Raw genomic sequence first — 24,773 nt, forward strand, 5'->3', positions numbered from 1 at the left:
CTGCTTCCCTTCACTCTCCAGCAGGTGCCGCCCAGTGACTAAACCCAACAGAGAACCAGGTGGCCGGTCTCTGGAAGCAGCAGGCTGGGCCCCAGAGCAGGGTGGATAAGTATAGAATAAAAGGGGAACCTTCGGGACCTTTTCAACTGTCTGTATTTCACCAAGGATTCCCTATGGAAAGCTACTCGCTTCAATTCCCCTGCAGCAGTTCTGATCCAAAAATGAGGAAGTGCATTAATGCCAATAGTGAGTTCCTTACTCTTAACCAGGACACATAATGCCTTAATTCTTCCTACACACATACATGCCTCAAAATCCATCCTACACACTTAAATCCCCAGGAGATATTTATTTTCATCCTACAAAGAATGCTTGTTGTTCAACGGTGTCTTTTTTTTTTTTTTTAAAGAGGATAATTAAAGTGATCATTTTTTTTTTTCCTCTTTACCAACCAGATGAGTGATGACAGAGTTTGGGGCTACTTGGGAGCCCTGAAAATATTGATCAGTTAAAAAGTATTCGGACACGTGCATCTCCTGAACGTGCTTACTGCAGCCCTTCTCCCTGGCAGGCCTGGAGAGCGCAGGCGTTTTTTGTTATCATGATAAATTACCCTCCCTGGTGGGTCACTCTTTTTCACCCAAAGTCACAATTGGCTCCTTCTTTAGGTCACAACCTGATCTTTCAGGGTGACAGATTTATTGCTTGCTTTGTACTCCCAAAAACCAAATCGCCAACACTGCTCAAAATACAATCCTGCCACCACAGGATAAACCTGGATCAACCCAGTGGGGAAGAAACCCATGCTTCAGAGGCTCTCTCCACACTGCGCCATACCTGAAAGGGAAGGGTGTGGCTGTGTTGGATCATGGTGCCACTTCAAGCAACTGTGTGTTGGGAGAGTCTTGAGGGAGCCTTCTTCTTTGGAGGATGAGCATAAAAACAGAGTTAAGACCTCCTGTGATTTCCACAGCAAGCCTTTCTCGGGGCTGGCACACTTTGCTCTGCCCTTTTAAAAAAATTGGGGGGGGGATGTCCTGTAAAATGTCCTTAAATCCTGTGACATTTCTGGGTTAGGGAACGTCATGTCACAGAAATCTCACAGGTGAACAAAGAGGGAAGTCATGGGCAACTGTTCCAAGTAGTAAGAAGTACATTTAGCCGGGCCTGGTGGCGCACATCTTTAATCCCAGCACTTGGGAGGCAGAGCCAGGTAGATCTCTGTGAGTTTGAGGCCAGCCTGGTCTACAAAGTGAGTCCAGGACACACAAAGCCCCAATCCTTCAACAATCTGCCATGGTACTGTACATGGCATTCTAAACCGAATCCTACGTGACCATGTAGGAAGACAGGCCAGAAGTCAGGGTCCTAGTTGCCAGAACCAGGCTGCCTTCAAATTCCTACTGCTGCCACTTCTCTGCTTTGTGACCTTGAAAAGGTCATTAAACCACTCTGTGCCTGGTAGCACTCAGAAGCATGGAGCTAAGGCCAAAGCAAGCTTCATCAGCACTGCAAGTTTCACACCCATCAAGGCTACAGGGTGAGAGCCCATCTCAAAAAAAAGCAAAAGTAAAAATAAAAACAAAATTAAAGGCCACAAGATTCCAGGCAGTGGTGGTGCAGGTCTTTAATCCCAGAACTCAGGACGCAGAGGCAGGACTTCGAGTTTGAGGCCAGCCTGGTCTACAGATCAAGTTCCAGGACAACCAGGGCTACACAGAGAAACCCTGTCTCAAAAAAACAAACAACAAAAAAAGGTCATAAGATGCCAGAAGTGGTAGTGCGCGCCTTTAATCCCAGCACTTGGGAGGCAGAGGCAGGCAGATCTCTATGAGTTCGAGGCCAGCCTGGTGTACAGAGGGATTCCAGGACAGCCAAGGGTACCCACAGAGAAATTCTGTCTCAGAAAACAAACAAACAAAAAAGGCCACAAGATGGCTCATGGCTCAGAGAATAAAGGTGCTTGACACCAAAGGGTTAAAGGGAGAGAACTGACCCTCTGACCACCACAAATATGCCATGGCACACATGCTCATACACACACACACACACACACACACACACACACACACACACACACACAATAAATAAGCAAATGAAAAATGTTTAAACAAAATAAAAATATGTAAAATAAAATGAGGTAAGTATAAATAATTATGAACTACGCCTTTTGAAGATGTAGGTTATTTAAAGACTTTAATCTGATGGTGGTAAGGTGCTTTATTTTATAATTTTTAATTTATGTTTTTTTCAATTATGATTTTGTATCTCGACATTTTCTACTCTGTCTCCCCACCCCCTACCTCTCTGCTTTTCATTGTGTTTGGTTGTTGTTTTTTAGGTAAGATCTCACTAATTAGCCCAGGCTAGCCTCAAACTCAGACTCCTCCTGGGCCAGCTCCAAAAGGGCTGGGATGCAGGAGTAGGCCAACACACTATTAGTATGTTTGTTATTGATGTGTTCATGTTATCTACATACATGGACTATTTTCTATATACATAGACTAACCATGGATCATAAATGTATTTTCCCAGCTTTCCCCTTTTATCCTTGCCTGTCCTGGCCTCACTTCGTAGTCCAGGTTGGTCTTGAACTCATGGAAATCCTCTTGTCTCTGCCTCCTGAGTGCTGGGATTGCAGGAGTGTGCCAACAGCATCTAGCTATAAACCTATAGTATGGTTTTCAACAGTAAATCTGTGAAACTGGAAAGATGGCTCAGTGGTTAAGAGCCCCTTACTTGGGGCTGGAGAGATGGCTCAGTGGTTAAGAGCACTGGCTGTTCTTCGTAGCGATCCTGAGTTCCAGTCCCAGCAACCACATGGTGGCTCACAACCATCTATGCTGAAATCCGATTCCCTCTTCTGGGTGTGTGTGAAGACAGATCACTCATATATATAAAAATAAATATTAAAAGAGAATTGAATACAGAAGATAATATTAAATACTCATTATCTTTGTTGATTTAAAAAAAAAAAGAGGTCTAGAGAAATGGTTCAGCAGTTAAGAGCACTCACTGGATACTCTTCCAGAGGTCCTGAGTTCAATTCCCAGTAACCACATGGTGGCTCACAACCATATATAATGTGATCCGATGCCCTCTTCTGGTCTGCAGGTGCACCTGCGGATAGAGCACTCATATACATAAAATAAATAAATAAATTTTAAATTAAAAAAAAAAAAAGGAGCCCTTCCTTACTGTTCTTTTAGAGGGCCTGTATTTGGTTCCCAGCACCCATGTTAGAGCAGTTCACAACTTCTGTAAGTTCAACTCCAAGAAATCTGACATGTACCTTTCGGGTACATGTGCACATTCCTACAGACAAATACATACACATATGATTAAGAATAAAGCCAAAATCTTTTAAAAATAAATTCCTGTCGGGTGGTGGTGACACATGCCATTAATCCCAGCACTCGGAGACAGCTGATCTATGGGTTCAAGGCCAGCCTGGTCTAAAGAGCAAGTTCCAGGACAGCCATAGCTACACAGAGAAACCTTGTCTCAATAAATAAATAAATAAATAAATCCCTATATATTTGAAAGCTGGCACACAAATAATTGAAGTAATTTATCTTTCTCTCTCTTACACCGGCATGTAGAAAGAAAAAGAAGAACACCAAGCTGGTGGCTAGCCTTCATAACACAATTGCCTAATATTTCTCTGGGCTTTTTATTGTTATTAAATCAAACTAGACCAAATATCACCAGTTCTTGAACAGACTGGGCTTGTAACTGGAAATCATCAACAAAACTGTCCTCGGAGATGCAGAGAAATGTAAGCAGAGTCCCTGTTTTTATCAGCTGTGATGGAGGTGACAGGCATTCACAGAGATCTAAAGCCAGAGGCAGTGCTGGGGACTGAGTGAAACTAATTCTATAGGCCGCATTGGCAATGACAGCCAGGGTGCTGTTGGAAAGTTTGTCTCCCACTGTCTTGTAGAGTTCTTGAAAAATCAGGGGTGGGGGGGGCAGGGTTCAGCAGAGGCAAAGCCCCTGAGTTAGACCTATCTACCCCCACAGATACCCTCCCCCCACCCTGATTGCAGGGCAGGGACGGCATTGAAAAGTCCCTGGACAGGTGTGTGCTGTTGGGACTGAGTTCAGAAAGGAAACCGGGAGGATGCCGGGACCCCAGAAAAGCACTCCTCTTGCTCCTGCTCCCTCGCCCCGACCCCACCAGCAGTGAAGGCTTCACACATGAGCAGATTGGGCAACCTGAACCCTGTAAAAACCTCATTACCTCACTTCTGCAGAAAAATATCATTTCTCCGTAAGAGCCTAAGGTTCTCAAGGCTCTTTCTGTAAAACTCCTTAATGATAATCGCAAGTTGGTTGCAGTTGTTTTCATTCTTCGTCGTTATATGAGCCAAATATGGCCCCTGTGAGTTCTAAATATTTAACCTTAAGGTTTGATTTCTAATACAATTATCTTTGATCGTTAGTCCAATATCAACCAACAGAGAACAATAAGTTTCATGAAACATAGTTCAATCTGGACATTAAAAAAAAAAGTTATTTTATTAGCTGGAGTTGGCAACTCACAGCTGTAGTCCTCTGCATCCGAAGACCAAGGCAGGAGGATTGCTACAAATTGGAGATTAGCTTCAGATGCAAAGTGAGTTCCTGAGCTTCAGAGCAAAACCTGTTGCAAATAAAACCAAATGCCAGGTGTAGTAGCAGAGCTATAATACCAGCCTTTTGAGAAACTAAGGTACAGGATCATCTGAGGCTAGGAGTTTGAGACCAATCTGGGTGACAGAGAAAGACTGTACCTCACAAAAAAATGAGGAGAGGGGAGGGGTCTCACATACATTTAATCCCAGCTGTCAGGAGGCAGAGGCACGCAGATCTCTGTGAGTTCAAGGCCAGCCTGGTCTACAAAGAGAATGCCAGGGCTACACAAAGCAACCCTGTCTCAAAAAATAAAACAAGAAATAAGAAGGAGAAAAAGGAAGGGGGGGAAAGAAATGCATTACTCAACCTCCTGTATGAAAGAGAGAGAGAGAGAGAGAGAGAGAGAGAGAGAGAGAGAGAGAGAGAGATTACCAAAAATGTTTTCCAAAATTATTTTTTAGCTGGGCGTGGTGGCGCACGCCTTTAATCTTAGCACTCATGAGGCAGAGGCAGGTGGATCACTCTGAGTTCGAGGCCAGCCTGGTCTACAAAGTGAGTCCAGGACAGGCAAGGCTACACAGAGAAACCCTGTCTCAAAAAAACAAAAAAACAAAAACAAAAAAATTATTTTTCTCTTTGTTTTGCTGTTACTTTGTGTTTGTGCTGTGGGCTTTTGGTTTTGTTATATTTTATTTTAAAACAGAGTCTTCTTGTTTAACTCAGGCTAAGCTGGAACTTACAATCCTGCCTCTGCTCCCCAAGTGCTTCAATTGTAATGAGACACTGAGCTCAGCTCCGACTGAGTTGGCTGCCCCACCTACCATGGTCGGTATCGAACCTGGGTCTTAGATGTCCTAGGCAACTTCTCTATCACTGAGCTACAAACCCAGCCACCTAAGTTCTTGTTAGAAACTACAATCACAGTCATCAGCGGAAGTATTTAAGTGGGTCTGCAGCTGAGTTGTTAGCATGCTTGTCTTATTTGCACAGAGCAGGGAGCTTTGGTCGCCTGCACTGTAGGAAAGCAGAAACACACACCTATAATCTCATCACTCAGAAGGTGGAGACCCCAGCACTCAGGAGGCAAAGGTAGGCAGATCTTCCTGAGTTCGAGGTCAGCCTGGTCTACAAAGCAAGTCCAGGACAGCCAGGGCTATACAGAGAAAACTTGTCTCAAACAAACGGCAAGTATAATTTGGGAAATCTGAATGGGAGAAACTGTACTTTCTTGGAGGTTTCGGATGGAGTAATATTGCTTGGTATTGTGCTGTAGGCTAAATTTGGGTATATAGTTGGCTAAGGAGTAACCGCTGATTTATTAAAAGTATAAATCAATATCGGGGGAAAAAACAAAAACTTTTTTTTGGAGTGGGGGGCGTTTTGAGACAGGATCTCTCTGTGTGGCCTTGGCTGTCCTGGACTTGCTTTGTAGACCAGGCTGGCCTTGAACTCACAGTGATCTGCCTGCCTCTGGCTCCTGAGTGCTGGGATTAAAGGCGTGCGCCATCACACCTGGCCCTAAATATTTCAATTCTTAAGACATTCACATTTGGTCCACAGCGGAAAGCTCACGTGCAAGAAATACCTTCCTGTGATGATCATTGATTACAATGCACTCCCTGTGATCCTAGTGATCCTGTGTCTGACTCACAGGACTGAGAAGTCAACTGCCTGAGTTCAAACCCTGGCTCTGTCACTTACTGTCTAATCTTAGGCAAGCTGCGCTGGCTCTCTGTACTTCAAAGGAGTGGTGATAGTACAAATCTCTTAGGCTTGCCCTGCAGCGATTGCTGCGTAGAGATGTTCAATAAATGCCAGCTGTTCTTAGATAAGAAAAATCTCACCTTCAGTTACCTGTTGTGTTCCTTGCCCGAGTTCTTAGTGAATCAACTTTATTTTTGGTCTCCAAGGAGGATGTAGAGTAGATACTGAGAGCCTGGCATGGTGGCGCATTCCTGTATAGCCCTAGCTGTCCTGAAACTCAGAAGTCGGCCTGCCTCTGCCTCCCAAGTGCTGGGATCAAAGGTGTACACCACTGCTGGCCAGCACCTTATTTTTATTTTATGTGTGGTATTTTACTGCATGTTTGTCTGTACACCATATGAATGATGTACCTACAGAGGCCAGAAGAGGGTGTCAGAGCCCCAGGAGCTGGAGTTACAGACAGTTGTGAGCTATCCTGTGAATGCTGGTAATTGAACTCTGGTCCTCCAGAAAAGCAGCCAGTGTTCTTAACCACTGAGACGTCTCTTCAGCTCTACACCATTGAATTACTAAATTCATTAAATAAAACTTGGGTCTGCTTGGGGTCCAACACTCAGGATTAAAGAAAGAAAATATAATTAAGGAAAGACAAATTAGAGAATATAATCTTGGCTAGAGAGATGGCTCAGCACGCCTGTAATCCCAGCACTCGGGAGGCAGAGGCAGGCAGGTCGCTGTGAGTTCGAGGCCAGCCTGGTCTACAAAGCAAGTCCAGGACAGCCAAGGCGACACTGAGAAACCCTGTCTCAAAAAAAAAAAAGGAAAGAAAGATTGATTTATTTAGCCAGGAGTGGTGGCACACGTCTTTAATCCTAGCACTCAGGAAGCAGAGGCAGATGGATCTTCCTGAGTTTGAGGCCAGCCTGGTCTAGAAAGTGAGTCCAGGCAGCCAAGGCTAATGCACAAAGAAACTGTCTCGAAAACAACAACAACAACAACAACAACAAAGACCCTGTTTCATGCACACACACACAGAGGCACGCTACACTTTACACAAACAAATGCATAGGTAATAGGTCTCTTCTCCACCAGATCAGACAGGGTTAAAAGTAAATAAATGCAAGGCTTAATTGGTGCAACTCTGGGTGAGTTCAATAGTCTTCAAAGAAGGAGGCTGAGGAAGTTGCCATGCAGAGAAAGTGAGGTGGGTGGGGCACTAAAATTTCTGGATTATATAGAGAAGAGCCTCTCAGGGAAGGACAGCACCCCACCCACCCCGACCCCTGGACGGGAAAGGTCAGGGTAGACGAAGGACTATGCTAGCCATGCCCTGTTAGGTTGGGACTGAAGGATGCTTCGAGATCCTGGAGATCAGTGTGCTTTCATTTGTTAAGTAGCCACCACAGCCGCTTGTCCCAGGTTCGAAATTTAACAACCCGGAAATGCTTTGAGAGTGTTTGAAAGTGACAGCGGGAAAGGACAAATCAGCTCAGGATGAGAGGGGACTGGAGAATGTGTCACAAGTTTGAGCAAGGTAGTAAAGTCATTTGAACTGACTTAAAAGAGGCAAAGGATCAAGCAGAACCCCTGGGCTCAGATCTACCCATCATAATGTTCCTCTTGTAGGTTTCTAGGACCCTCTGGATCCCCCTACTTGCCTATCCCCTATATTTTTCTCACCTAGAGTCTCAATAGGATGTCCTCACCTCTATCCTCGTTTCCTGGTAGGTGCAGACTTTCATGGGACCTGCCCCTTGGGCTAGTGTCCAGATATAAGTGAGTATATACCATTTGAGTCTTACTGCTTCTGGGTTAGCTCACTCATTATGATCATTTCTAGTTCAATCCATTTGTCCACAAATTTTGGGAAATCCTTGTTTTTAATAGCTGAGTAGTATTCCATAGTGTATATGTACCACAGTTTCTTTGATCTAAGGCACCAACCAAGGACAAAACGTGCAGTCATCATCAAACCCCTACCCAGATCTAGCCAAGGGACAGAACATTCTCCACAGTTAAGTGGAGACTGGGGACTGACTTTCACAGGCTCTCTGGTGCTCCATATTTGGCCATGTCCCTTTGTTGGGGAGGCCCAATGGCACTCGGAGGAACGATAGCGGACTACCAAGAAGAGACTTGATACCCTAGCACCATATTCAGGGGGAGGAGGTCCCCCACAGCCACAGTCATAGGGAAGGGGGATTGGGGTGAAAGTGGGAGGGAGGGAGGAATGGGAAGATGCATGGGATGGGATAGGAAATGAGATGTAATATGAATTATTTTAATTTTCAATAAAAATGTGTTATTAATTAAAAAAAAAAAGAGGCAAAACTTATCAGATCACCATGGTCTAAGGCTGGACTTCAACAACAATAGAAATAACAAAAAGCATACCAACACGTGGAAACTAAACAACTTTCTACTTAATGACACATGGGTCACGGAAGAAATAAGGGAAGAAATAAAAGACTTCCTGAAATTCAATGAAAGTAAAAATTTTTAAGAGATCCTTTTTATTGAGTGAAAGTGAAGCCCTTAGCCGGGGCTAAGGGACAGAAATGAGAGAGCCATCAGCACAGGGCACGGCTACTTGGAATTTGGGGTATTTCTTTGCAGTACTGGGAAATGGACTCATGTTCTATCACTGATCTATAGCCCCAGCCCTCTATCAACTTTTTTTTTCCCTGAAATAAAAAAGAGGATCTTAACTGGCCCTGGGGGCATGCACCTGGAATCCCAGCACATTGGCGACACAAAAATCAACCCATGATCAGAGACAGGGCAGGCTATAAAGAGAAGCTGATGCCAGTTCAGGCTGTAGAGCAAGAGCCTGTCTCCATAGACAATTAAAATAAAATTAAGAAAGTAAATAAATAAATAAGGAGAAAATCTGTCTAGAAAAACCTAAATAAATAAATGAGTGAATAAATAAATAAATAAGTGGGCTAGCCTGGAACTCACCGCTCTCCTGCCTTGACCTCCCCGGTAGCCGGGATTTGTCCTTGTTGATTGGTCTTTGTTTTAACTCAGCGGTGAAAGTGTATCCACTGACACGTGTGACTGCTGATGGAAAGTGAAATTCTCACAAAACTTTCCTCTCCAGGGGGCTGCCAGAGGAAAATGGCCAGAAACGTAGTTTGTTCATACTTAAAAAGGAAAAAAAAAAAAGAAAAAAAGAAAAAGTTGCAACTAGGAGAATCAATAAAATGACTCCCTCCTTCATCCCTGTGGCCACACACGTGGAGCTACCCGGGCAGCCTGGCCAGTCGCTGTACTAACATTAGCTCACTCAAGGAAAATCAAAACGAGCTCTTTACGGCTGACAGGCCTCTTAAAAGCTTCCCCTCCTGCGGTCTCCTCAGAGAGGATGACATCTAGGCAGGGAAACGGAGAGGAAGGTGAAGCGCTCACCCTCAAGAGGACCATGGCTGAAATTATCCATCAGATCTCCTTCTTAGATAACCCCCGACCCCGAGTTCACACAGACACACCCAAGTGTGCACAGGCACTCACACACACAAATACACAGCCACGGGAGCCTTTCTTGATCGCAGGTGTTCTCCTTTCTTGATCTCAAGTGCTCTCTCTGCCCAAAATCTTTCCCCAGATAGTTACGTAGCAGCTGATTCTCAGAGAGGCTCCCCAGCTTGTCGCCCACATCCTGCCTTCCTCGACCACTTCTTTTTTTCGAGACAGGGTTTCTCTGGATAGCCTTGGCTGTCCTGGACTCTGATTTGTAGACCAGGCTGGCCGAGAAATCTAAGAGATCCTGCTGCCTCTGCCTCCTGAGTGCTGGGATTAAAGGCGTGCGCCACCACTGCCTGGCTTCTTTGACCACATTCCAAAGAGGAATCTGCTGCCTTCCTCAGTGATGTGTCCGCGCCTATGACTCTGAAATGATCTCCATTACTCAGCCTTATACTCTTTCCCACTTGAACAAAGGGTCTATGGAGGTAAACAACCTGCAGGCCTGGCCCTCATAGGTAGAACCACCACCCACCCATATGGCTCCCGGCTTGATGTAGGTGTCCACTAAGGTTTAATTACCAAATGAGCAAACCTCTGGAAAGGTAAAGAGGTGCTCTTCAGTACCTAAAGCCTGCAGAGTATTTCTCCCCCACTGTCCTCATAACAAAGTCAGAAGCAAGCATGGTAGCAAATACCCAGAGAATTCTGATGCAAGAAAGTCACTTTAAATACCTATTTCAAAAGACCCTTAGAAGCTGGCCCTGTAGTCGCAGCACTCTGGGAGGCAGAAGCAGGTCTGGTCTACAAAGTGAGTCCAGGACAGCCAAGGCTACACAGAGAAACCCTGTCTCAAAAAACAACCAAACAACCAAACAGCTTTAACTTCTGAAGTTCCTCCATTCTTGACTTGATTGTAGGTTTTGTTTTGTTTTCCAAGGCAAGGTTTCTCTATGTTATCTTGGCTGGCCTGAACTCACTTTGTAGACCAGGCTGGCCTCGAACTCACAGTGATCCACCTGCTTCTGCCTCCCTATTTCTGGGATTAAAGGCATGCACCACCATGCTCAGCTTGACTTGATTTTACATTTGTAAATCTGTCTATAAATGGCTCCTTCTGTCCACTGTTAAATAGAATGTGTAGGAAGCTATTGAGTTGGTTGCATTCAGGTGCAGGGCTCACCAGCCCAAACCAATAGGGCACCGCTAGTGCTGACTGAAACTGTTGGCTTGGGTGGATGTTCCTGCCTGAAGTCCGGTGGTTTAGGGGCTAAATGTCACTCAGCCCCAAACAACTATAATATGATTCTTTTCAGCTCAGTTACGTCACCTATCCATAAACCTGCACGAACTCTGCTAGACACCCATTTGCTAATCATTTGGTTGTTTTGTTTGTTGTTTTACATTTTCCTCAAATAACTGTTTTATTTTGGTTTTTTTGTTTTTTGGTTTTTTGTTTGTATTGTTGTTGTTGTTGTTGTTTGAGACCAGGTCTCACCCTATAGCTCTCTCTGGCAGGCCTGGAAACACCATGTAGGCTAGAAACTCACAGCAATCCTCCTGCCTCTGCATCCTCAGTGCTGGGATTAAAGGTATGTGCCACCATGATCATCTCAAATAAATTTAAATTTACTTGTAAATTAGGTGTTGGGGACACCTTTAATCTCAGGCCTTCTGGAGGCAAAGGCAGAGGATCTTTGTGAGTTGGAAACCACCCTAGTCTACAGAGCAAGTAAGTTCCAGGACACCACTTGCATGCCTGTACTTGGTGCCTTAGGTCGGAAGAGACCTTCAGACTCCCTGGAACTGGAGTTAGACACAGTTATGAGCAACCATGTGGGTGCTGGGAGCCACATCCGGGTCCTCAAGAAGAGCAGCCAGTGCCCCTCCTGCTCTCCCAAGCTCGGCAGCCTACTACTCTACTCTGAATTTCTGACATCAAACTTTTGTATTGTTTTGCTTTGCCTTTTTTTTTTTAATTATTATTCCACATATAGGTGAGATTTCAAAGTCCTTGTCTCTCTAAACTTAGTCATTTCTTTAACAGATTTTCTCAGGAGAGTTTTAGTTACACAGTAAAGCTGGGCAGAAGACACAGAACTCCCCTATCCAGGTGGTCCACTGGTGTCACACTGACCCAGCATCAAGGACTTGAGTCCGCCCTTGCACATTCTGTGGCTCTGAATAAAGGTATCATGACTTACAGAGCACTTCCACCATCCTAACAAGCTCTGTGCTTCCCTCCCTGCCCCTCCCACCCCTCTCTCCGCACCCCCTGCCCCCTGCCCATCCCATCCTGGTTCTTAGAGCATCAAGGACACAAGAAGAATGTAAGTGCAAAAATTACAGCATAGCTCCAGCGAAACCTGGTGTTCGGATTCAAAGAGCTTTGAGTAAGGCAATGAGAGGGGTCCAGGTTTTCTTGTGCTGTTTTAGCAGCCGGCCACCTACCACTTGAGGCTGTTCAGTCACCCTCACAGTTCCCCCATCCACTCTTCTCCGCCCCGCTTTCTTATCTAATCACTTTCTTCTGTGCATTCTGTTCTTCCCAGTGCCCTGATTTGTCTCTAGGCTACTTCCCACCGGAATGCCCCCCCTTCTTCCCTCCTCTCCACCCCGTCCATCCCTCAAAACCAGTCACCTCCACCCAAACTGCTACCAAAATCCAACACACAACGTCGCCTTCCCCCATGAACACACTGCCATTGTGCCCTTTGAACCCTCGGTGACAGCTCCATCATTTGGCCTTGTTTGGATACTGGCTTTTACTGCTAGTTAAATTTTCATATGCACAGGTCTTGCCTCCTCCACAAAAGCTGTAAACACCGAAAACACAATGGTTCTGTTGTCCCCTTCAGGGAATGTGTTGTTCAGGGAACTTTTTACACCCACCTGGGTCTATGGCATTTCTAGCCAAATCAAAGCTCAGAAGACTTTAAACTCCACCTCTTCATATTTCAGTGAAACTGGAATAGAGTCATAAACCTGGGTCTCTCAGGTCATTATGGCTGAGCCAGACTCACCGCCAAAGCAGCTTCTCACCCAAGATACTTCACTGGGTAACTGAGTCAACCAGCCTTTCCTTGGCTCTACACACAACTGGTTCACATGTTGCACAGATAAGTAGTTGTAATTGCTTATGGCAGACAAATTTTAAATTGTTGGAATTGTGTATGGCAGACAAATTTTGAACACCCAGACCTATTTCTCATGAAACCAGCCTGCACTGCCAGGTTCTCGACTTCCTAATGCTGCAACCCTTTAATATAGTTCCTCATGTTGTGGTGACCCCCAGCCATAAAACCATTTCGTTGCTACTTCATAACTAGAATTCTGCTTCTGATACCATATCTGATCTGTGACCTCAAAGGGGTCATGACTCACAGGTTGTGAACCACTTTAAAAAAACATCTTGGGAGAAACAAATGTATTTGGGGTATATTCTATAGATGTGAAAACAGTTTTAACAGGAAAGCCCTGAATTGGGAAAGAGTGTTTGTACAAAGGAGAAGGACAGCCTGGCTTGGTTGACAGAGGGCATTTTCTTCTTAAAAGATGCTTTAGTGCTGTCGAAAGGAACCCTTCTTTCCCAAGCCCATTCCTTAGAAGAAAAGAAAATATGGCCGGTGATCATTAGCCAGCTTTATTTTATTTACTAAGATAAGATTTATAGCTTCAAGTAAGACTAAGCTCGTGCACTACCCACAATTACCTTGTAACACAGAGTATGGTTGCCAAGCATCTCTGTAAATGCTGGGCTCTCCAGGGACCATGAAAATTCCAGGCCACCCCTTGTTCCAACGACCTTAAAGAGACAGCCAAAGGGCCCTGCACTATGGAGTGGGAATGGCCGGGCCTAATGGAAAGGTGTTGTGGGGGAAATTATCACTAACTAGTTTGAAAGGGGAGGGATCTTTCTGTTTGTTTTGAGGCTCTTCACCCTGTCACCCAAGCTCGTCTCTGGCTTGCAGCGATCCTCCAGCAGAGGTTACAGGTGTGGGTTGCCACACTCAGCTAAGATGGTCGGGTTTATATTCTTATTTCTTTGTTTCTTTCCTCTCTCTCTCTCTCTCTCTCTCTCTCTCTCTCTCTCTCTCTTTAATTCTTTCTTTTTTTTTTTTTTTTTGAGATTTATTTTGGGTGCTCTATCTGCATTCCAGAAGAGGGTGTTCGATCACATTATAGATGGTTGTGAGCCACCATGTAGTTGCTGGGAATTGACTCAGGACCTCTAGAAGAGCAGCCAATGCTCTTAATTGCTGAACTAGCTCTCCAGCTCTCATAGATAGATAGATAGATAGATAGATAGATAGATAGATAGATATAGAGATATAGATATTTGGTTTTTCAAGGCAGAGTTTTTCTTATAGTCTTGGCTGTCCTAGACTCACTTTGTGGCCAGGCTGGCCTTGAACTAACAGAGATCTCCTACCTGGTCTACAGAGTGAGTCCAGGACAGCCAAGGCTACACAGAGAAACCCTGTCTCAAAACACAAAACAAAATTAAACATGAGAGTCATGTATGTTTTTAAAGGCGTGCACCACCATGCTCGGCCCTCCATTATATTACTGCTAAAGACTTTTTTTTTCTTGGTTTAACTGTAAGTACTCGTGACTTTAAGTGTGGATATGTGCACATGACAGCTGGTGCTTGAGGAAGCCAGAGGCATCGGATCCTCCTGGAGTTGGAGTTAAAGGATGGCCGGGAGCCACCTGACATGGATGCTGTTGTCTAAACTTGCCTCAGGAAGAACAAGAAGTGATCTGAACTGTTGAGCCAACTCTCATCCAGTATTTTAATATAATGTTTTGGGCAGTTGTACCAATTTTCAGAGCGATGCAGTGCGTTGTCTGCTCAGTTTGGTTTCTTGGCTCTCAGGAGCACAGATAATACATGAGCTGGGCTTTTTTTTCAAAGACAGAGATGGTCTAGATTCAGACTGTCTAGAACCACAGGGGCAGGCTGAGCTAGCAGAGCACCTGAGGAGTCATGAGAACAACTGAGAAAACCAATCAAAGTGGAAGTAACTCATTTGCATGTCTAGAAGTGTGCTGTGGGGGTGGTTCAGTCACAGAGAGATTTTGCTTTGCATGTTCAACTCCCAGCCCCAGGAGGATTGCAAGTTTGAGGCCAACAGGAGCTACAAAGCAAGGTGTATGTGTGTGTGTGTGTGTGTGTGTGTGTGTGTGTGTGTGTGTGTGTGTGTGTGTGATAATTGCTAGTGGCTACCATAGTGCATATGTAGAGAACATTAATCTATTGCTCAATCCAATAGTTAGTGTCCTTTCAGGCTTGAGATTCTTATCTCTAGAATCTGAATAGTCACCTTCGGTATTTAATAAACACATGCCTAAACAACCTCAGCCCTCATCTCAAAGACACCAGAGCAGCTGCTTCACCTAAGAGCTCAGAACCAAATCACAGCTGGTCACATGTGTGTTATCATTTTTTCCCTATTCCTGTAGAAGCCTACAAATGGAGAGGGAAGTGTCAAATTTAAAGCTTAACGTGCTTTAGAGCCTGGTGTGAGGGTGTACCTATAATCCCGGCACTTGCGAGGTGGAGGCAGGAGTTCAAAGCTAACCTCAGCCATGTACAGAGTTCGAAGCAAGCCTGAGCTACATGATACTAGTCTTAAGAAGTTAAATAAAGCCGGGCATGGTGGTGCAGGCCTGTAATCTCAGCATTCTGAGAGGCGTAGACAGGCAGATTTCTGTGAGTTCAAAGCCAGCCTGGTCTACAAAGCGAGTCCAGGACAGCCAGGGCTACACAGAAAAACCCTGTCTCAAAAAACCATAAATAAGTAAATATGTACCTTTAGAATAGTAAATAATAACATATGGAACTAATTTTTTCCCTTATTTTTATTTTATGTGTATGGATACTCTGTCCTGCCTGTATAGCTGTGCCTCACTCACACGCAATGCTCTTAGAGGCCAAAATAGGGCACTGTATTTTCTGGGACTGTAGTTACACAGTGGCTAAGAATCAAACCAGTGTCCTTTGGAAAAGCAGCCAGTGTTTTTAATCTCTGAGCCATCACTCTAGCCCTGGAATTAATTGTAATATTAAATTAATATTACTAGTTTGCTTATCTCTGTCTCACTACCAAAAGCCACCAACTTCAGTTGGGACCCTGGTGTCCTTGGGATTGGCACAGATTTAAATGTCCTCTGAAGAAATCCAATGTTCTGTAAAAGTACAATTTAATGTTTCTTGCTAGCAAGGCAAGACATCTTGTTGTCTTTAATAATGGGGCTTCCTCGACACCTTTACTATCATGTGACCACTGTAGTAATATCCGGCTAGTGGAATGTAAGCAGAACTCATGAATGCACCTCACAGGATAGAGCCACGGGATGCACCCTGAGCCTATTGTTGAGGAAATGAGGCAGTAATGAGTCATGAAAACAAAAGTGTTGTCTTGGCCCCTCCAGTCAAAGTACATACCGAGAGCCAAGAGAAGCAAGAACTCTAGGGGTTTCGTATCCTTGGAGCCACAGTAGCCAACTTGGATTAGCCATGCTGAGCACAAGAAGAAGAAAGCCCTGTCCAGTTGAAGCCACTGTTATTTTGGGTGATCACAATTCATAGCTGAGCCCAGTTCAAACTAGTACACCCACTCCATTTCACTCAGGAATGACGGCTGCACTTCTCAGGGGTGCTTTAGGACAATCTTCATCCTACATGGCATTATTATCCTCAAAATAACTATGTTGAGATTAGGGTCTGGATATCTGTGCACATTAAGTGTGCATTAATACAATTGGGAAGACTGGCCCCTCCTTCCAGATGCTCCTCTGGCAGGTTCAGGATCTGCGGTGGAGAGCCTAAAGAAAAGGCATTACTTGCTTTCCATCCCAGTCGTTCAGGGGATTGTGAGATGAGCTGGAACAGGAGGACTCAGTCCTGTGGCAAAACCCAAAGAAGAAGGGAAGGACTCCAGGTGCTGTCTGTCTGTCTGTCTCTCAGCTGCGATTTCCTCCATCGTCTCTCCTGACCTTCCCTCCCACCTACCCACGCTGATTGCCTTTCTCCTTCATGACGGAGGAAGAAATGGCTCTTACAGGCCAAGGCTGGTCCTAGGTGAGTAGGAGAAAAGAGGAGACAAGGCTGGATACAACTGTAATTTCAAAATCCATGTGTTCCTTGTTGCAGCTCTTGGGGCTCCAGATTTCACCTATGGAGAGACAGGGTGTGGAGTCTACAGATAGACACATTTTTTTTTCATTGTATGCATTTACTCATGACTGTCAGCTCATTAATGAGTGACTTCTAGTGGCAGGTCTATGTGATACAACTTTATTCTCTTGGGATGTTATCACTGGGAGGTGGGGTTCACTAGTGTAATATAGTTGTTTCCCAGTGTCCGTGGAGGGTTGATTCCAGAGGCCCCTATAGGCATCAAAACCATCAGGTCCTGTATAGAACATGACAGCGTTTGTGTGTGGTCTACTCCACATTCTCCTATATGCTTTAGAGCCTTTCTAGATGCCTTAATACCCAATTCTGTAAATGTTGCACAAATCAAGTACTGAGAAGAAAAAAAAGTTTATGTTTAATATAAGGACAATATTTAAAATATTTTGAGTCTGAAGTTGGTTGAAACTATGAGGCAAAACCTTGCCCTTGCCTTTTAAGCAGCAGTGGGGAGTATTAATTCCTAAGGCAGGTACCAGGGATGGGTGAGGAAATATGGAAAAACCAACAGATGTGTTCTCATCTCTTGACTTTAAAACTAGTTTTGCTAGTCTAACCCTAACCAGATAAGAGGCTCTGTTTCAGTGACTTTCAGACAAATACTCATGAGAAATCCTCCAAAACTTCCAAACTGAGGTTTTCAATTTACAAGCGAGAGCAGCTCAGTTTCAGTGGTAGCACACGTCAGAGGCCATGTGTGCAGAGACTGCAAAGAACTACAAGGCATGGACCGTTTCCATGAGAGATTCATAAAGAACATACTCTGCCTTAAGCAATTCAGTTTTTTTTGGGGGGGGGGGGAAGAATAATACAAAATGATAACACGTTGGCACATTCCATGCTAAACTGCTCAGCGAAGGGCAAATAAATTTCTTCCAACATAGACAAAGCCAGCTAAATAGTTGAATGAAAAGCAGTTTGTATTTTTGTGACTCAGGACTTTTTCCTCTAAAAGCAATTACCCAGGACCTGCCTCTGAGTGAGCAAAAGGCTGGATGGGACTTGGGAGAGCGCTTTTGCTGCCTCCTGCCTCCTGCCTTCTGTGTGGTACTAAGCCTCGCCCCAAATTCAGCTGGGCTTCTATTTCCAGACCTGAAAATTGGGGCCAGTAGGTGAAATGAGCAATAGATAGGTTCAGAAAAATAATTAATCTACAGGAAAGGTGGACTATAGTGTCTCCTAACATTAAAGAAAAAAAATTGCACCATGCTTTTAGTTCCCATGACTCGAAGCAGCATGTGGAGATTAAAATCTACTAAAAGAAACTACAAAGGTTCCCAGGCGGCTTCCCCGGGAGACCTGAGGACAGTGTCTCATGGCTGGTCCCGACAGCGTCAGCATGCCAACAGGACTAATATGGATGTGTCAAATAGGCAGAGTAGGGCTATGATACTATCTAAAAAGGGTTATTTAAAGCCTTTCAGGTACTTGTCAGTGCATTTATTTCATCTGCAAATGATAATAAACCCTTTCTTGTTACAACTATCAAACAACAGCAAAAAAAATTAATTGGCACTCAAGCATTACCTGAATCTTGTAGCTTCCTAGGAATCTAACCTTCCCAGACTCCCCCTGATTTGTTGCTCTATTAAAAATAGAAGAGGTAGCCAGGTGTTGTGGTACATGCCCCTAGTCACAACACTGGGAAGATAGAAGCAGGACGTCAAGGGCAACCTCAGCTACACAGCGAGTTGGAAGCCAACCTGGCCGACGTGAGACCCTACCTCAAAAATAAAACCATATGCTGGAGAGATGGCCCAGGAGTTGAGACCATGCTGACACTGTTGCAAAGGATCTGAGTTCACTTTCAGCACTCATGTCAGATGACTCGCCAGCACCTGTAAATCCAGCTCAGAGAGATCCAACTCTGCCCTCCTAGGGCACCTGTTCTCTGCTGTACAAAGCCCACACACACACACACACACACACACACACACACAGTTAAAAATAACAAAAAAAGAAATATTACCAAAGAAATGGAGCGTTTAAAAATCTAAATGGGAGCCAGGCAGTGATGGTGTGCGTTTAATCCCAGCACTCAGGAGGTAGAGGCTCTCTGCGTTTGAGAGGCCAGCCTGGTCTACAGGGAGAGTTCCAGGACAGCCAGGGCTCCACAGAAAAGGTCTGTCTCAAAACAAACAACAGTAACAAAAAAGCTAAACTTTAAAATTAAAAAATAGGAAATTCAACAAAAGAACTATAACTTCTAGGCAGGGGGGTTGTTGTGGGGGGAACACGAGGTCTCAGATGCTCTTCTTAGTCTGTTTGAGAAATAATATATCCTTTGTGACTTGAAGCTTTCTCAAGGCCTAGAAAAATAGACGCCTAACACTACATGGCATCCAGAAAGCGCAGTGGTGGGATGCTGCGCTGTGCTGAGATCTGACAGGTCGGCTCAAGGCACGTTAAACTGCTTGGGCTAGCAGCATCCTCACCATCAACTCCAGTTCCTTAAGAACCTCCTTCAACCCGAATCCTTTTCTTGTTTCCTCTTAGCAACCAGTGGAAGCCTCTATAACTCTCCCCCTTATAAAAGACTTCATTTGGAGGTGGTTTGGAGGTTAATGGTTAACTCCCTTGTTTGTGGTTCCGTGAATATAGGTCACACCGGCAACGAGTCTTTAGACAGAAGGTACATAAAGAGGCAGTAGATGGTTCAGGACCTTATTACAACACGTCCATCAAACCTAAAGGGGCAAACAATGTGTCTGATTGATTTTTTTTTTTTAGAGTGTGGCTGCCAGCTGTCATGTGACATTAGCCCCCCAAACTAAATCTGGAAGCTGACGCATAAGCTTCAGTGACTCAACTCCAGGGACCGGCCTCCTGAAGAGCAAAAGTCTGCCACAGGCCAGATCGCATCTTCCCCACAGGTTGAGTTGCTGGTGACTCAGAAATGTCTCTGTGTTAACAACATTCCAAAGAATGGGTAGGCTTGGGGAGAGGAAAACAAACTCCCATTTGTGGCATCCCCAAAGGGACAAAAGGTGGCCCTTCTTTGCCTTTATTTCTTCTCAGTGCTGGGGTGGAATCCAGGGCCTTGTGTGTGGTAGGCAACTGTTCCACACTGAGTTACAGCACCTGCCCCTGCTGGTCACTTTTTGACTTGTTTGCTTCTTTGAGATGGAGTCTCACTATGTAGCCCTGGCTGGCCTAGAACTTGCTCTGTAGAACAGGCTAGCCTTAAACTCACAGAGGTCTGCTGGGGTTAAAGGCATGAACCACCGTACCCACCTAATTTTGTTGTTGTTGTTGTTGCTTTGTTTCTTTGTTTTTGTTTTTCGAGACAGGGTTTCTCTGTGGAGCCTTGACTGTCCTGGAACTTGCTCTGTAGACCAAGCTGGCCTCGAACTCACGAAGACCCACCTGCCACCACCACCACCACCACCTGGCTTGCCTGTTGATGTATCAAGTCTATCGATCTCTCTTCTGGTTAACTGGTTATTGTAAAGATCATTTGCATTCGCTTAGGGGGTAAACAGTCTTTTTTTTTTTTTTTTTTTTTTTTTTTTGTAAATTAACCCATTTATTGCAGGCTAGGCAAGTCTCAAACGGTAGTGCTTCTACTGGTCTTTCAGTTCCTTGAGTCTTCTGATGACAGACTTCACTGTGACGGCAGAAGTGGTGTTGTAGGTCCAGGCCCCACTGGCCACTGTTTTCATGCAGGAACCACAGTGCCAGATGCCAACAGCTTGTCTCTTCATCTTGGTCTTGCCACAAAGGAGCAAGTGTACTTGACGTGCTGGCTGATTTCAATTTTCTTCACCATTTTCCGGAGGGAGGCACCATAGCGGGTCCCGTTATTTCCTGACGATCCCGACCTTCTTGGTGCATTTAGCCATCTTGCCAGAACCGAAGCCAGAGCCCAGAGAGCAGGTAAACAGTCTTATTTCCCAATTTATCATCACATCTACAGTCTGAGTCACAGCACCAGTTATCTGAACTCTCTGGAGGGCACTGTGTCACTGGTGAGCTCAGCTAGTCTCCCACATGGCTATAGCTATGTGATGTTGACGCCTAGTCTGCTCCCCAGGCTGCACATTCAATGTGGCTCTCAGGAGAGTTGCTGAGTACATGCGTGTAGAGCAGACCACCCTGAAGGCTGGCCGCAGAGGCTCCGAGCTCAGACACCAAGCACATATCACATTATGAAGGAAGAGTTTCCGTTTTCTTTGAGGTGCTGTGGATGAAGTTGGGGCCGTATATGCTAAGCAAGAAGATGCCCTGTCCTAGATTCAAATACATAACGAGAATGCAAGCCAGACCTGGTGGTGCATGTGTGTAATTCCAGCACTCGGGGAGGCAGAGGCAGGTGGATCTCTGTGAGTTCGAGACCAGCCTGGAAGACAAAGGGAGGCCAGGACAGCCAATGCTACACAGAGAAACCCTGTCTTGAAGAAAGAAAGAAAGAAAGAAAGAAAGAGAAAGAAAGAAAGGGAAAAACCAGAGAGAGAGAGAGAGAGAGAGAGAATGCAAGAATGCAATTAGGAATGCTGGAAGACCACTGAGGCAATTATTCTAACAACTACATCCAGATATGTGAAGTTCATATGACTGAAATAAAAATTAACCATGAAGCCAGATGGTGGTATGGTGCATGTCTATAATCGCAGCACTCAGGGGACAGAGACAGGCAGATCTCTGTGAATTCTAGGCCACCCTGGTCTACAAAGTGAGTCCAGGATAGCCAAAGCTACACAGAGAAACCCTGTCTCAAAAAAAACAAAACAAAATTAAACACTATGTACATTTTCATGAATGTTTACACATATATTTTTGTACCAAAGAGGTTTCCAGTTATGCCTTAATTATATGAAGGATTATTTTACTACACATCAAAAGGTTTCTAAATCAGAATACTAAAAGCTAGTAAACAGTCATGTCTTTGGACACACTTAGGTTGGATTTTCCACAGAGATACAAATCCTGACAAAATAGAAAAGCAAACAAGGCCTAGTGAAATGCCAGATCATGCTGAGCTTTAAACATGCTGAGCTTCTTGAGAGCGAAGACAGTGTCTCAGACGTCTTCCGCCTTTCCACAGAAACTACTGGTGTGCTACAGATGGATAGACAGATACTCTGGTACCACAACTGATAAGACTGCCATAGTTGAAATATCATAGCCAGGCCAGGCCCATGGACACACACCTGTAATCCCAGACTTGGGTGCTGAGGCAAAAGCACCAAAAGCTGGGGGTTCAAGTCCAGCCCAGACTAAAGAATAACACCTCTTCTCAAGAAACTCACAGGTATGGCCCAACAAGGCTAGCTTTCTGCTGCTGATTTCTTGCTGTAACTTTTATACTCACCATGCCGAGGAAGGTGAGGAGGACAGGATTTGTCCTTTCCCATGGCATGATGGGAGTAGAAGCAAAAGACACTAAGGAGAGAGTCTTACCGACACCCACCTTGGAACACATGAGAGGAGAAAGAGAATACCGGTGCTCATCAGTAAGCCACACAAAGCAGCCTCATGTGAGGCCTGCATTCCAAAATAAAAATAAAAAATAGAACAGGTGCTGGCTGTGGTGGCCCCATTCTGTTGTGTCAGCAGTTATGGAGACAGAGGCTAGGGTCAGAAGTCCCAGGCCAGTCTGCTCACCAGAGCGAACAAAAGGCAGAGAGGCAGGGGAATCTCTGAGTTCAGGGCCAGCCTGGACTACAGACCAAGTTCCAGGACAGCTGGGGCTACATAGAGAAACCCTGTCTCAACAAAAGAAAACAAAAACAAAAACAATAAAACAAGAGGTGGGAGGAGAAAAGACAAAGACTATATATACTGCCTAATTCTCAGTGATCAAACTTTTCAATTCCAAAATAATATAAAAGTTTTTGAGTAGACACACATGCGCACACATGAGATATTTTTTCACAAAAGCTATTTTAAACTAAGTGAAATAAAATATTTAAGGAGACTGTAAGAGCTAAAAGAATAAAGGTGGGGGTTGGAGAGATGGCTCAGAGGTAAGAGCACTGGCTGCTCTCCCAAACATCCTGAGTTCAATTCCCAGCAACCACATGGTGGCTCACAACCATCTACAATGAGATCTGGTGTCCTCTTCTGGCATGCAGGTGTACATGCAGGCAGAACACTGTAGACATAATAAATAAATCTTTTAAAAAAAAAAGAATAAAGGTGGGCTCTCCCCAACCTCTCCACTTGTTGATTTAATTTAATTTTTCTCTCCTCGCTGTCTTAAGTTCTGACTCAAGTGTCTCCTCTCCATCCTTCAATACCTCTTTTATTACAAATTCAAATAATGAACAAAAACAAAAAAGAGATAGAAGAAAAACTATATAAATTTATAAAGTATAAATTTTATGTTAGATGTAGAAAATAATCATTTCATGGTGGCTTTGGAATCATTTTCCCCATGGCCTTTTCAGAGCTTTGCTAAGGCAGATTTATCTTACAGTAATTATTGTTGTTGTTGTTGTTACTTTTAAAAGCTGCATATTTATTTTGCTTTCTGACTCTGTGCTTGTACCTTCGATACTTTCAGAATGATTTTTTTTTTTTTGCTCCTCAATAAGGAAAGCCCTCTTGGTCCTATCACGGACACACTTGGCACACGTGGAACCACTGTAGGCCCTGCTGACAATCTCATAAAGACTTTAGGCCTCACAGTGCAAACCTCTCAAAGTGTGCCTGGGACACACACTGAAAGCAGACTGAGGTGCTTTTCCAACCTTCTTAGTGTACAGATAAACAGTCCTCTTGCCAGGGGTTGGAGACAGCCTAGTTTTGTTAGAGGCTGTACTGTAGGAGAGCTTACAACTGTACGTCAAACACTGGGACATTCTGAGTGCCTCTAAGCACCATCCCCAGAAGAGGAAAAGGAAAGGAAGGTGAGCTCAAAGTTCAAATGTGCAGTTAGTTTTATAACCTCAGCCATCTATAGAAATACTCAAGTTTGATGTATAAAACAAATGTTATTACAGAAAGCCTCCAAATCTGAGCTCTTGAATTCTTCCTTGACACACAAGCCTGCTTGGCTACTGGGCTCAGACCTCACTCTACCAAGCTCTGAGGTTTCACTCTTGGACCCTCATTCCCAACTGAACTCTTGAAATCATATGCTTCAGCCTCAGTTAAAACAAACGGAATTTTGTTTTGACTTCGCAACTTTATCATAGCACAGTTAAAGATCTTAAGCTGTTTCGGACACAATTCAAAAGGTATTCTGGTGGCAAGTGTCATTTGAACCATGTTTCATATTATCTCATACAATGCACAAAAAAATGCTAACAAGCTAGCAAGCCTCCTAACCCAGTTAATCCAGCCCGGAAGAGTTTTGGGGCCGGGCGTGGTGGGGCACGCCTTTAATCCCAGCTCTTGGGAGGCAAGCAGGTGGAATGCCGTGGGTTCGAAGGCAATCTGGTCTACAAAGCAAGTCCAGGACAGCCAAGGCTAACACAGAGAGACCCTATCTTGAGAAGAAAAAAAAGAAGAAGAAAAGAAAAGAATAAAGAAAAAGAAATTTAAAATGTTTTAAAAATCAAGACTTGTGTGTTTAAGGGTATTCTGGGAAAACAGTGCCTTATCCACTCAAACATAATCACTACTGTACCTAAAGCTATTTTTTAAAGATTTATTTTTTTATTATTTATACAATGTTCTAGGCAGAACATTGTACACTTGCACACCAGAAGAGGGTATTAGATCACATTATAGATGGTTGTGAGCCACCATGTGGCTACTGGGAATTGAACTCAGGACCTTTGGAAGAGCAGATGGTACTCTTAACCTCTGAGCCACCTCTCTAGCCCCAACACCTAAAGTT

The 24,773-nt window shown here is 44.4% G+C and overlaps 1 pseudogene across 1 annotated transcript; it reads right to left on the reverse strand.

Moving 5' to 3' along the window:
• Positions 1 to 20,479: 20,479 nt before the first annotated feature.
• On the reverse strand, positions 20,480 to 20,909 carry LOC311595358 (large ribosomal subunit protein eL43-like; annotated as a pseudogene). Its single transcript has one exon. The product of its transcript is annotated as a large ribosomal subunit protein eL43-like (transcript).
• Positions 20,910 to 24,773: the final 3,864 nt, after the last annotated feature.

The sequence above is a fragment of the Acomys minous genome (genome assembly GCF_964271855.1).
Source record: "Acomys minous genome assembly, chromosome: 1".
NCBI lineage: Eukaryota > Metazoa > Chordata > Mammalia > Rodentia > Muridae > Acomys > Acomys minous.